Source organism: Homalodisca vitripennis, chromosome 1 (genome assembly GCF_021130785.1).
Source record: "Homalodisca vitripennis isolate AUS2020 chromosome 1, UT_GWSS_2.1, whole genome shotgun sequence".
NCBI lineage: Eukaryota > Metazoa > Arthropoda > Insecta > Hemiptera > Cicadellidae > Homalodisca > Homalodisca vitripennis.
This window is the reverse complement of record NC_060207.1, coordinates 99,049,343-99,063,111: the sequence shown is the minus strand read 5'-3', so window position 1 is coordinate 99,063,111 and position 13,769 is coordinate 99,049,343.

Here is a 13,769-nt window from a genome sequence, read left to right as displayed (position 1 = left end):
ATATATATATATATATATATATATATATATATATATATAATGGAGTAACATTTAAACTATGCGCTCTATCAACTACCTGTAAAATAATAAAATTAACCACTATTAAAAGAACACATTAAATATTACTAGAAAAGTTACTTTCAGAAAAACGTAATAAGTATAGTATTGGATAAAAGGATTAATAATAAATCCATTTTGATTCCTGAGTTGAAAAGTTCAACTTGTATTGTTAGTTGCTTCACTGGATGAATGGCTTTGAGACCCAAGTATTACTTCCAGGACCACTTAGCAATGGCTTCTGAACTTTGGCTGTTATCCCCAGCAGAATTAAAAGTTGCGGCTGCCCTCCGCTGGAGTTTAAAGCTTAATTCTCGATCCGAAACTTTTTCTGTCCTTAAAGAATCCGATTAACATAAATTAGTTTTAAGACAGTGTGACCGGATAATATATGTAAAATTCATGCGAGTGTGTGTGTTTTGAGTGCATTCATAATAAACCGAAATGTGTTTAAGACACTAATAATGCTGAATACTTTTCACCAGATGGCATTCAATTAGGATAAAATATGTACTTAAAAGTTTATTTATAACTGTGTTAAACCACGCGGCTCTTTTATATCAGTATTTTACAACCACGGTTATATTATCAAACTACTCAATTTCTAATCTATATGAATTCTTTTTCTAAGACTTTACTAATATTAACTTGCAAACATGAAGTTAGAGCTTTTAAACAAGTAAAATTTTGTCATACAAAATTATCTTAAATATATAACTCATTATTTGTTGAGCCTCCATAAATCAACTAAATTCTATAGTTGTCTCTACTCCACATGTCATTTTTAAGCTACAGCTGAAACTAGAAATCCATTTTATAAATCATCTAGTCATTAAATCATACTAGGTTACAATACATTCTTTCAAGGCCAAATATAAAATATGGAAGCCATCCTAAAAATAATAACACAAAGTGTAACATAATATACTTAAATACAAAATTTGTAAATATTTTAAAAGTCGTATAGCTACAAAAGAATTTCTTACTAAATGTGGCATTGGTATATCATAAAAAACAAATTGTATCAAATAACCTGTAATTTCTTCCAAAGATAATGCTTATTAAAAACTCACCGGATTGATGTCGCTACCTCCACATCCGATCCATTATAATAAAAGTAACCATTTATCTTAAACAAATGTATAAATCCAATTAATTGAAGAAATGTTAAAATTTCACATCTGCTAATTCTAATTTGAGGTAACCGGACTGATTAAATAACATAAACTTAATTTTTTTAAGAATTATTTCATTTTAATTTCAATTTTATTTTATTTCCAACATTTCCATATATGCTACGTATGTTCTAATAACAACTGCGTCGTTTATGTTAATTATTACTTCATAAATAACATACATGTGTTCTCTAATTGTTTGATTGATGTTTAATGGTGTTCTGATGTAGGATTAAAAATTTTTTTAATAGAAACATTTAACTGATTTTCTTCGAAATTAAATAACATAATTACAAAACTCCATGTGAATATACAAATGTGTGTAATGTAGTAATGTAATATATAAATACTATATGTTAATGTAGATAATTTTACAAAAACAGGTTATGAGCCACGTTTAAAGACCACAAATCACACAGCAATAGATCCGTAATTCACTTTTTATTACTTTAAAATTGTTTGAACAAAAAAGATTTTAATATATTGTAAATGAACATAAAAGTCTTACTCAATGTGAAATCAGTTACCCTTCCCAAAATACAGAAAATACTTTTAAAATACTGAAACGGTCTACCGGTTACTCATTTAAGATATTATATGAATATAACAGATTGGGCGTAATTTTAAAGATAATATCTCTAAAACTCAACATCACACGCGCACACTTATAAGTTATTGAAATTAATTCTGTATTTAGTAGTTTTCTTAATCTGTATATTGTTTTGAAAGTTCACGTTTTATACGTTAAGAAAAGACAGTGTTACAATTCTCACAATGTTAATAAATTACTTTGGCCTGTTGAATTCCTGCATATGTAAAAGTAATTAGAACTGTCCTAGACCACTTGCAATATAAATCGAGTACTGGTTATTTTAAATAATAATTGATGATGGAATCCATGAGATTTTGAACGGTATATGATATATTACTCCATCCATTAAATCGTTTACGTTTACATATGTCGGAAACAGACTTAATTAGGCCAACCGATTCATGGGCGGTAAAAGAGAGAGCTTATTATAAAACCACCATTACATGACTGATGAAATTTGCTTTATTCTAAACTGCCTTTTTATAGCTCATTTCATTCTCGAAATATTCTACAAACAGATAGAGAAACAAACAATTATACATAAAATACATTTTTACATTGCCCCGGTATACAAAAGGAAGTTGTATCAGACTGCTGAGTGCTTCCATTGCGAGACACCCACCATCATAGAAATCAGTATTGACTATATAGAAATTAAGTTTCATGAAAGTTGTGGCGTCTACAGAGGGTATTGTCCTCGAGATATCTTTGCACACGATACATCAATGTTTATTGTGTTGGGTGTCAGAGCAGTGAAAAAATAAAAAGAGTTTGCACACTTTTCTTTTTACTCTAAGCCACACACCAAATTACCAAAATATAATAATGTATATGTAGGGGTAGTTAGGCTACATGTTATGACACGAGTATGTTACATGTTACAATATCAGAAGCTTATATTCAGTATGTTTACACATTTATATTTTCTCCTGTTTTCTCGTTGTCATCATGGTTACCCATAATTCAAGTGTAAAAACGTTCGCTAACGCTCAGTCAAATCCCATTCAGTGACATAAACTATCATCGAACTCTGGGTTGCCTGTATAGAAATGAGGCTTCGTGCAAAATTTAAAGCCTGTAGGTCAATTCGTTTCCATGATATTGTGCGGACAGTTAGACAAAGGAAAACGAAATATTTTCATCCTCTTGAGTGATATGCTTCACTAACGCTCAGCCAATATCATTCAACAATACTTTCTCAGAAATAAAATCAATGTTATGTTTTTTTTGCTTTCCTTCTATATAATTTTGACTAAACGTAAGAAGTTTTCTTCACTTAAACCCTTGGAAGTGTAACTATGTTATTTAATGCTCAACTAGCAGTTAGTTCCTCATTACATTTTTTACCCAAAATGTATAGTCTAGTTTTAAGAAACTGAATACTAATTTTCTATTCAATCTCTATTCACTTGTGTAACTGTCTCCTTGGTTCACTACAGGTGTGTAAATAGAGTCACAACTTTGTAGGGTGTTTTTACTTGGACATTATAAATAGAAAAAGGATTAATAAAACAAAAAATAGATAAAAAACCACATAGGTGGTAAGATGTATAATCGCAACATTATCAAAATTAGATTTATAAATATCACATTTTGTTTCTATTAAAATTACAGATTACTTAGATTTTGAGTAATAATGTAGAATGTTTTCAAGGAATAGAATAATAAAATTTAATACTGTTTTGCTAGAAAATTTCATGTATGAACGCTGAAATAGAGTTTTATCTCACACTTCACTTTGAGAGCTCACAAACTTTTGGCCATTTATTAAAAGTTCGAAATAGCTTTTGTGAAACCAGAGTCCAACTTTGAGTAGTTCATTATTGCAGTGAAGGACAGAAATAAAGTTTATTTGTACGATGGATTTTGTTTTCAGTACGTGTCTTGTAAACAATTCTTAGCTGTCATTTTTCATACATTTTGGGTTCTTTTAATTGTAAAAACATATAGATCTCTAGTAACTAGAATTTTTATTATTTTATAATACACTTAATACACTAAAATAATATACAAATACAGTATAATTTTTCTCATCACAACATAATTTCGTTGTCAAAGTATTGAATAAGTATAAATAACACTTAGTTATATTATTACTAGTCAAGTGGAAAAGAAAATCTAAACGAGTATTTTTTATTTATTATTGTGTTATGTTATTATGTTTAACATATCTTGTAAAAAGTAAAACTATTATAATTCTGCAATTTGTTGGACTATCTAAATATGAACATGTTAATACTGGATCATAATTATTCAAATGGGATCAACGTACAACCCATTTTGTGTTAAAACTACATATAAAACTGGGTAAAGTGTTATTTTGTGATCATAAAATCTGGAAGGTATTTCGAAATTATTAATAAATATAGAAATATAGCAACTCTAAATTTGCAATTTAAGAACCCTATTGTTTTACAAATAAAACTAGAAATGATGCTTTTATATTGATATTTAATTTCCTTTTCTCATATGTATACAGTACCAAAATATTATTGTCTAGAATCCCTGAATTTGAACGATATGCTAATGATGAAGGCAGTAAACAAGCCAAGGCATTGAGCCAAAGATCACCTACAAAGCGAGCAGGGATGTCCTCTAGTTTGCTTAACCCAAATAATCCTGCTGGTACCTGTACAGGTAACCTCGGTGTGATGTACTCGTATTGACCGTCTTTAGTCATCGTGGTAGCAATACCATACAGGCAGATGTAAGTTAATAGTTATGATTATGTGCAACCTCACTTATCTAAAATCGTAATCAATACTATTGTTACGAATCCATGATAAACATTCAGTAGGTTTATATTTCCTCGTTCGAGTTTGTTATTGTTATCCTAGATTTATTCACAGCAGAGTATACACGCTTAACTGCTGCATGGTTGCAATGTCAACGCATACTGTGATAGTTTTGTTTTTATGAATAATAGTTAAGTAGGGTGTACTATAAGCCAGGGAATTCAGGGAAACCTTTTCTCTATTCTCTATTTAAGTGTAAATGACGAATTTGCACTACCAAAAGCTATAATAATATATATTAGATAAAAACTACTGGGAAAATTTGACCCAACTTCTGAATGGCTAGTAGGACTCTCGCCTTCAGCTTATTTTTATTACTTGTAATTGCTAAAGATTTGTATAATTTGGTCTCACGGGAGTGTGTTTGATTCTCACAAAATATATCCTTATAACACAAATATAAGTTAAAACAAATCTTACCACTTGTATATCGCTTAAAAATTCTTGAAATGTTTTTCAAAAACGTTTGATTGTTATTTTCTCATAATGGCTTTCATGGACACATGATTTGTGCACTCAATTACAGTTATACACTATTAAATTATTATACTTAAGGAGGTGTAAATTTTACCTATTTATAATTACACTAGTGAGAAATATTATAAAATGTACTACACAATAGGTTTGGTTGGAATAATGTATTCTCTTTGGTCAAAAATCAATTTATTTGTAAACATTATTTCATTGATCACTGTTTAACCGTGTAAACAAAACAAAAAAACAAAGGCACTTGCTAATTTATAATATTATTAGGATAAAGATGCATTAAGTTGTTAATTGGGTAGGAAGTATTAAAAATAAACCACATGTATGTGTTTTTTACGTGGATTTTGAAATTTTTCTAACGATTTAGTTGCATACACTGTAAATAAAAATATTATGATCATATTTCTATTGAATGCTTTCGAAATTATATTAGTTTCACATTTATTTAAATATACAGATTTACTTTTTATAAACACTTTTGGATTTGAGTCGTTCCCTTGAACTGCGAACATTATTTAACCTGTCTATAATTCTGATAAACTCGAGTCTGAATTACAAGTATTATAATTGTGTAGGCCTAACTGTGAAGAACTGTTACTAATACTTTTAATTGGTTAAATCAATTTAAAAAAACACACAATCGATAGTTTCATAAAAGGACACATTATTGTACAAGCAACATGAAAAGTAACAGTAGAAAAAGGGACCAAAGAGGATAGAAAAAGAGAGAGTGACAAGAGGACTTTGTATTGACCCGACCTTTAACTTACCCTTCTCCCAAACCTATGAATGGACAGAATATCGGCCCTCGAACAGCTTTTGCAGCATTGGTATAGCGAAGATTATATCGAGGCCTCGAAAACCACTGTTTTGATTTCTATAACCGAGATATTACTTCTCATTTTTTTAAATCTAATCCACGGCATGCAAAAACTTGTCTTTATAACTATTATTTGCACTAATTAATGTGATGGATTGAAGTGAAACTAATATATCGAGCCGACCCACAAAGTAGCTGTCTGCTTGTGTGGATTTCTTCCATATATTACAGCGTGAACGGTTATGCGAATATACAGATAATAAATGTACCAAAGTTGGTATTACTGAATAGTAATTAACGCATAGTCGGAAGTTGGGATTCTTATCTCTACCTCTTAGACCGGAAGTAGATTTCAAAGGCCATAAGTAACACATTTTGATCGAAATATGCGTCTCAGACCCCAATAAGTACATATTTTCTATTTTGAGGCAAGAAACCAAACTGATTTTCACCGGAAATATAAAATTTATGTGTACCAAAAGTCCTTGAGTACGCAACAAACTGTAACCATGTTATAAATCGCAATACTAATAGCGTACTGCACTCTTCATAGTGTGGACACTTTTATTTCCGTACAAAACCAGCCTTAATAATTTATTATCATATGTATGACTACTTCGTGACGAGCAGACTACTTAGCTAAGGGATTCTATTCTCTAGCTAAACACGTATCATAGTCTTGTTTTAGAGATTTTAAAGGAGTCCTCGTTGTCAGATCCAAATACAAATCAATGTCATGACACAATATAGAATTGATTGATAAATTATAAATGCCTTATTCAAGAATAATATCAGAACGTTCTAACACCATATTATAGAATATTTTTAAGTTAACTTTTTCCCACGTAAATGTTAAAGAGGTAGAATTAATAACATTTTTGATGAATTATGTACTGGATTTTAGTGTTGAATTAATTTTGTTAGTATTATAAAATACTAAAAATACTAATTATATATAGTTAAAGCAAATATAATAATTTTTAAGGATCTCAAAATAACATAATGTTTAACAATGTAGTGAATGCAAACAGTAAAAACAATATTTAAGAATCCATTTGACCAATTTACTCTAACTATCTTGTGTAGAAGCCAAACCAGCTATGTTGCGGTCTTACCGCAAGACTGTCTTACCTTGCTTGTAGGAAAACTTGTTAACGAATGCACAAGTTAAGATCCCATTCGCTTGGGACAACTTGGTTTATAGCATTCAAGAGTAAAATGTTGGCGCGGCCTAAATACAGTTTTTATAAATTATTTTAGATTGATCAAACAATATCAGAAGTTTAAATTATTTTGATCGTAGATTTTATTTGAGACTAATTGTTTTATATCAAAATCTACATTTGAAAAATATTTTGAAATTACAAGTAAATTAAGGTTTCTAAGATTTGTAGTTTATTGTTTATACGCGTTTATGTGATTTGAGGGGATCTGACTATAAGAATAGCTATATATATGCATTTTAGGGATTGTACATCTACCTCATCAGTGAGGTCGGAAATATTTACGTGGGAGACCAATTATTATCGCCGAAAAACATAATTCAGTAATGATTTACCACAAGAATTTAATACAGTTAGTTGAGTTCATAAGCTATAAATTGCCTTAAGGTCGAATCCAATATTGAACGGATGTTCAGACCCTAAAACTTACAACCGTACTACTGTCAAACCTCGTTGGATTCCTCGTTTCACTGGAAGGCTGCACGGTGTATTACCTACCGGAAGTGAATGTAAGATGTGAATGGCTTAATCAATCTTCTCCTGAGGTCTCTTATTGTTGTCCTTATGATGAATGTGAATTTTCCAAACAACACTTGCGTCAATAAACGGCTTAACTGATTGTACAATAGTACATTAATTCCTTGTAATTATTGAAAGTGTTTGCTATCCGTTCCGATCGAAAGTGGATGTAATAAATAAACGGTATAATGGAGTATACAAAAAGTATATATATATATATATATATATATATATATATATATATTATATATATATATATATAATAATATATATAATAGTATATATAATATGAATTATCTGTGACTTATCATAACTTGCATAAGGGTTACTGTGCGTAATCTGCTTATCTTTTTCTTTATCTTGAAGGAATCATTTGCTTCAACATAAATTATATTTATTGCTGTCATTTTCAAATTGCTCTATAAAAGGATTTCTATATTTCATTATTTTCTATTGTTAGTGTGCGTAAATATTGAGTTATTAGATTTAATATTTTCTTTTACCTAACAAATATATCTAATATATATACAACCGCATGTGTAACTGACTGACTGACTGACTCACTCACTCACGTATACTAATTCTAACCTACTTCCAGATGAGTTAGAGACTTGAAATTTGGTACACAGATAGCTTTCCACGTGTAACCACCAGGAAAATCCCGAAAAGTGAGAATTTTTTCATTTTCAACCCCTCAAAAAAATTCCCAAAAAATCGCGCATTCTTCACCCCTGCAGGCATTTTTTGTAAGCCCGATAGCGGGCGAACCGTTGGAGCTAGCTCGGATCTGACGGAAAATTCATAGTCAGGAATGAAGTGAACTACAAAAAAGGTCTAATGACTTTTTGCTCTATCTTCCATGGTTAAGCGACAAAACGCTCGAACATTTGAAATTCCAGAGATTTTTTCGATAAAAATAATGTTTCAAGCCCGATAGCGGCCGAACCGTTGGTCGTAGCTCAAATCTGATTGACCCATCAAATTAGCAAATTGCGCGATCTACAGAAAAGGTCCAGTAATCTTTTGCCCTATCTCGATTGGTTTGGCCGAAAAACGTGATTATGTACAATTTTGTTGTAACTTTTACGCGAAACTTTTGTTTTTGGGGTCGATAGCGGCGAAACCATTGGTCGGAGGTCAAAATAAGACTAACGTTTTATTTAGGAAATAAGATGACCTACAAAAAAGGTCCAGTGACTTTTTACTATATTTCCCTTAGTTTGACCGCAAAACGCGATTAAGTGAAAATATTGGACATTTTTCGCCTAAAAATTTACATTCCGGGCTTGATAGCGGCTAAACGGTTGGTCGTAACTCAAAACAAATTTTAAACGGGATTTAGGAAATCACGTGATCTACAGAAAAGGTTCAGTGACTTCGGGAGTTGGCTGAGCGTTAGCTAAGCGTCAATAGTAGATAGGGACAGAGGAATATTTATTATGTTCACAGACACAATACCCTCTAAAAAAGGCCCAAGTGTGTCATTAACCCCCGGTAATATTAACCCCCCCCCCCGGGGATTTCCTGGTATGACCTGATAACCTCCTGTACATTCAACCCCCTGATGTGTTAACCCCCCTGGTAACATTAAACCCCCCCCCAGGGAATTTCCTGCCATGACCTCATGTCCGAATTTTACCAGTCACCAAATCTCTTAACCCCCCCCCCTGGGAAGATCCTGGTATGACCAGATAACCCCCTGGAGACTTATCCCCCGGTAACGTTAACCCCCCCTGGGAATTTGTTCATATGACCAGACAATATCCTGACGAAATTAAACCCCCTCTTGTCTTAACCTCCTTAACATTAATCACCCACCCAGGGAATTTCTCGCCTTGACTAGATAGTCTCCTGGTGATATTAAACCCCCTGTTCGACTTAAAATACTGCCTTGAGGTCGGTTTTTATTATGTTTATACTAAACAATTCAAGATAGCTGACCCGTGCAGACTTTTCTCCCGAGTTCATTTCTGGCTAAACCATAGGTCGTAGATCAGATCTGAGGGCACAATCGAATTAAATTTCCAACAAGAAAGGTCCAGTCACTTTTTGTCGTATCTCTAACGGTTTAACCGCAAAATGCCCTCAAAGTCAAAAGTTTTTACGAATCCGGATAAAAATCTATGAAAAAGGTCAATTTTTAAATCCCTTGTCATTTACTTAATGTCCGGACTTAACCAGTCACCGAATTCCGCTTATCCCCGAATTTGCAAGCGTTTACTTTGGGGGCCTGGGGGCGTAGCCCCCAGCGAGCCGAAGGCGAGTCTAACGTATACAGTGCATTACAACAGGAACATGCAATGTTTGGAGCAAAGTTGAACTAGTTTCAGAGAGCGTCACTAGGTAGCAGCACATACCAAGTGTGTTAAACTTTACAGCGGATACGTTTCAGGATGAATGTGATATTGATTTAGTGTTCAAATATTATTGGTTGGTATCATATTGTTCCAAAGCGTACTCCAAACCATTTAGAAGCAGTCGAAATTATTGATTTTATTTAAAACAGCAATTTCTTACACTCTGAAAATAACCTCAGCGTTTCTTAAATACATATTAATAAAGGTTTTATAATAATGTTACTACGTCAGTATCATTGAGCAGTACATTTATACCTGAAACTATAAAACCATTAGTTCATCCAATATTGGTTAGTAAAAATATATACACATTAGGCAACATGATTATACTTCCATCTGAAGTGTAGAAATATTTTTTTTACGTGTATAACGGTAATTAATCATATTGCACTATAAACTGTGCCACACTGTTCTATGCGTGTTTTTAAATACATTTAACATATTGATTATAATTATTGATTACCATATTTAGCAAAGGAATTACATCTAAGTCCGAAAATATTCAATAAAAGTGAGTAGCTAGCATTAGTCACCTAATGACATTACATTAGCAATGTGTATTAAATATGTTTGATATAATTTACGTTGTGTTTATGTGATATGTTTTCTATGTTCTATGTGTTATGTTATATGAGAGACAGTTGTTTCGGAGTACCAATAACTTTAGATTCCAGAAATTTGTTCGAGCATTTGATAATCCTAAATTCAAGTGTATAACTCGGTCACCAAAAATTAGTTTTGGAAACCCGTACATAAAATGTTGGTTAATTATTACATGTATTTGTACTTGACTATGGAGATTAACTTTACGAAAATCTTGTGTTATTATACGGTTACTGAGTTGAGTTATCAATGTTTCAAAGAGTTCAGCTCAGCTAGGAATAAAATGGTTAATAATCGCTACTGAGTCGCATCGCAGGCGCAGTTTACAGTTTATAAAAACTCTACATTAACAGTTTTGAAGATGCATGAATTTTTTTAGGATTTTACTGAACGTTGTGTTATCATTATATACAGGTATATATCGTTCAGTCACACACTATTAAGTAATGAATTTACTTGATTCTACAGGATATTTTAAAAACTCAAGTGACATGGTTTAACTTTTTATATGGTTCATGATTTCATATTGAACTGCTAAAATTAATTTAGTATCATTTAGGAAATCCTTTCTATGTGTAATATTTAACCTTTTTTGAAACATCACTTTTGAATTAATAAACTGTGAATTATTGGAATAGTATGCTACTTTCTGAGTATGAACTCGTAATGTATAGTAAATGTTACTACATGAAATTGTTGTAAAATTAGAAGAACTCTAGTGAAGACTGTAATTGCTGAATTATACTAATACATGTTGTAACTAAGCAGACTCTCATTAGTGGGATGAGTAGCAACTGCAGCCACTTCTGCAGTATCAACAGATGTCTTCTGAAGTAAATTATAATTAAAACATCTTAGCCTCATCTGCAACATAGTGCGGCATTTATGATGTATTACTGATTAGAAAATGATACTCCTCTTGTACTGCTTAATCCTTGTAAGAGTTGAGCAATTGTGTCTAGAAAATGAGTCAACATTCATTTTTCCTTAAGCATCTAATGAAACCCTGAATGAAAAAAAGATTGATAAGCTTTATTGTCAACAAGCTATGATGTTTTACATGAAGAAAATTTTTAAACATCTTATTTCCCTAAGGTACTTATTTTTGAATTAATAGCACTCATTCTGTCACGCACAGGTACTATGCACCTATGTGAGAAAATATTTCCACAAATATTTAGAGCTAGATACGTTTTACGCTTTTAGATTACGTTTTTTTTATTGCACAGTAATTTTATGTTATAAATTTAAAATTGTGCTCCTAGGATTTACAAATTTTTGTAATATAATGGAAATAAACATGTTTTTTTATTTGATATAAAAGGGAAACATTTTAGTAACTGATTAAAAATCATATGCTAAAGTTTTAGCAATAAGAGTACAAACATACACATGTCCGATATGCTATATTGTCACATCTACAGGTTGGTATATTCACAAGCAACCAATAATTCATAGTATTCCTTGATTTTGAGCTAAAATCTCCAAAACTCTTTTAAGAAAAGTTGTAGAAAAAGAAAGGTATATTGCAGGAGTATTTCATCTAATCAACTCAGTGGGAATAATAATTCAGTAGAATATTTCATTTAGCCCACTTCAGTAAACTTTCAGGCATTTTGAGAAATCTTTAATACAAACAAACTATTTATTTTCAGGAACTGTTACTGAAACTTGTACAAAACTAATGATTACTGCAATTATATTTAATAACTTTTCTGTCTACAAAATGCTAGACAACCCAGTAAGTGCATTTATAATAAGCGTAAAACAATTCTTATTTTATTATAAATGAATTCTCACTGCAACGATGCTTAGTAAATGGTACAATGTAAATGTAATCATTTGCAGGTTTAAGATGGTGAACTCTTGGTTATCATATCTTTAAGTAGGAAAGTGTCACTACTAAAAAGTGAATATCAAAATTAAATTGTTGTATTCAAATCGGTAACACTGAAAAAGTTTTTCAATTTTTCTACTACACATTCTTCTACAAGTACCTAACTGACTGCTTTCCTGACTGTCAAACGTAGTCTATACATTAGTGTAGTTCATACTTACTCCAATAGGTTGGGTGGTAGTCAACAGTGGTGTATTGATCCAAGAGCTCTCCTGGCGAGTGCTGGTCTCTGTACTTACTTCCTTGAAACTATTCCACGAATTATTAAATGGAGATTCTTGTTAGATTTTAAAATAAGTTTTTAAATTCAATGTAATTTTGTTTAGCGTAAGCTAAAGATCTTCTGCAAATAATAGGTAAGCAAAGTCAATGTTTTTTTGTTTCATTTCCGCATGTACACCATAACGACCCGACTGTAAGTACTATACTTCACTTTTCGTATAAACTTTGGCTTCTATTTATTGGAAAAAAACATTTGATTTTGTTTAATGCAGCTTTAAGGATAGGGTACTTTTTATAATAAGTATTATCAATTTAAAGTTAAATAATTGCAGGAAATCTTGTTTTCTGTAATACAATTATGCTATTGAAGGTTAAAATTCTTTAGTTATGTAAATTTAATTTTTACAATCCATACGTTGTTTCCTTTTCCAGTTCATACTTATGAATAAATCAACATAGCATTAACAATATTTAATCCATGTACTTAGGTCTGTTTTGTAAAATAAAAACAGAAATTTCTCTTTATTATCGTTATTATGCTGCCACATTGACATCATATTGTATCTCAAATAAATTCAAAACATGATGTCGACTAAACATTTATTAAAAATTCCAAATTTTACAAACTTTCTTATAAAACATTAAATGACTTTAATTATAAAATATAACTTCGAAATTAAATTACCTTTGAAATCTAAATAAATTGCGCAAGTAATGAAAAGAAGTAATAATTAGAATATGTACTTAATTCACATCCGAAATCAACATGTTCAATCACTACTTATTTAAAACTAAAGTACAACTATTTACAATGTAAGTTGAATTTAAAAACCTCCTCTTTGATTCACACGGTCAAGATATTACTCATTAACACTCCAATAGCTGAATAAATAATATATTAATTTGACGAATCCATCAAAACATTTGTCCAGGTAGTAATATTTATTGTTAAAAGTGTATGGCTACGTTTTGTCTAGTGTAATAAGAACGACTACAATAGTTATTTAAATACACTGCGTTGGT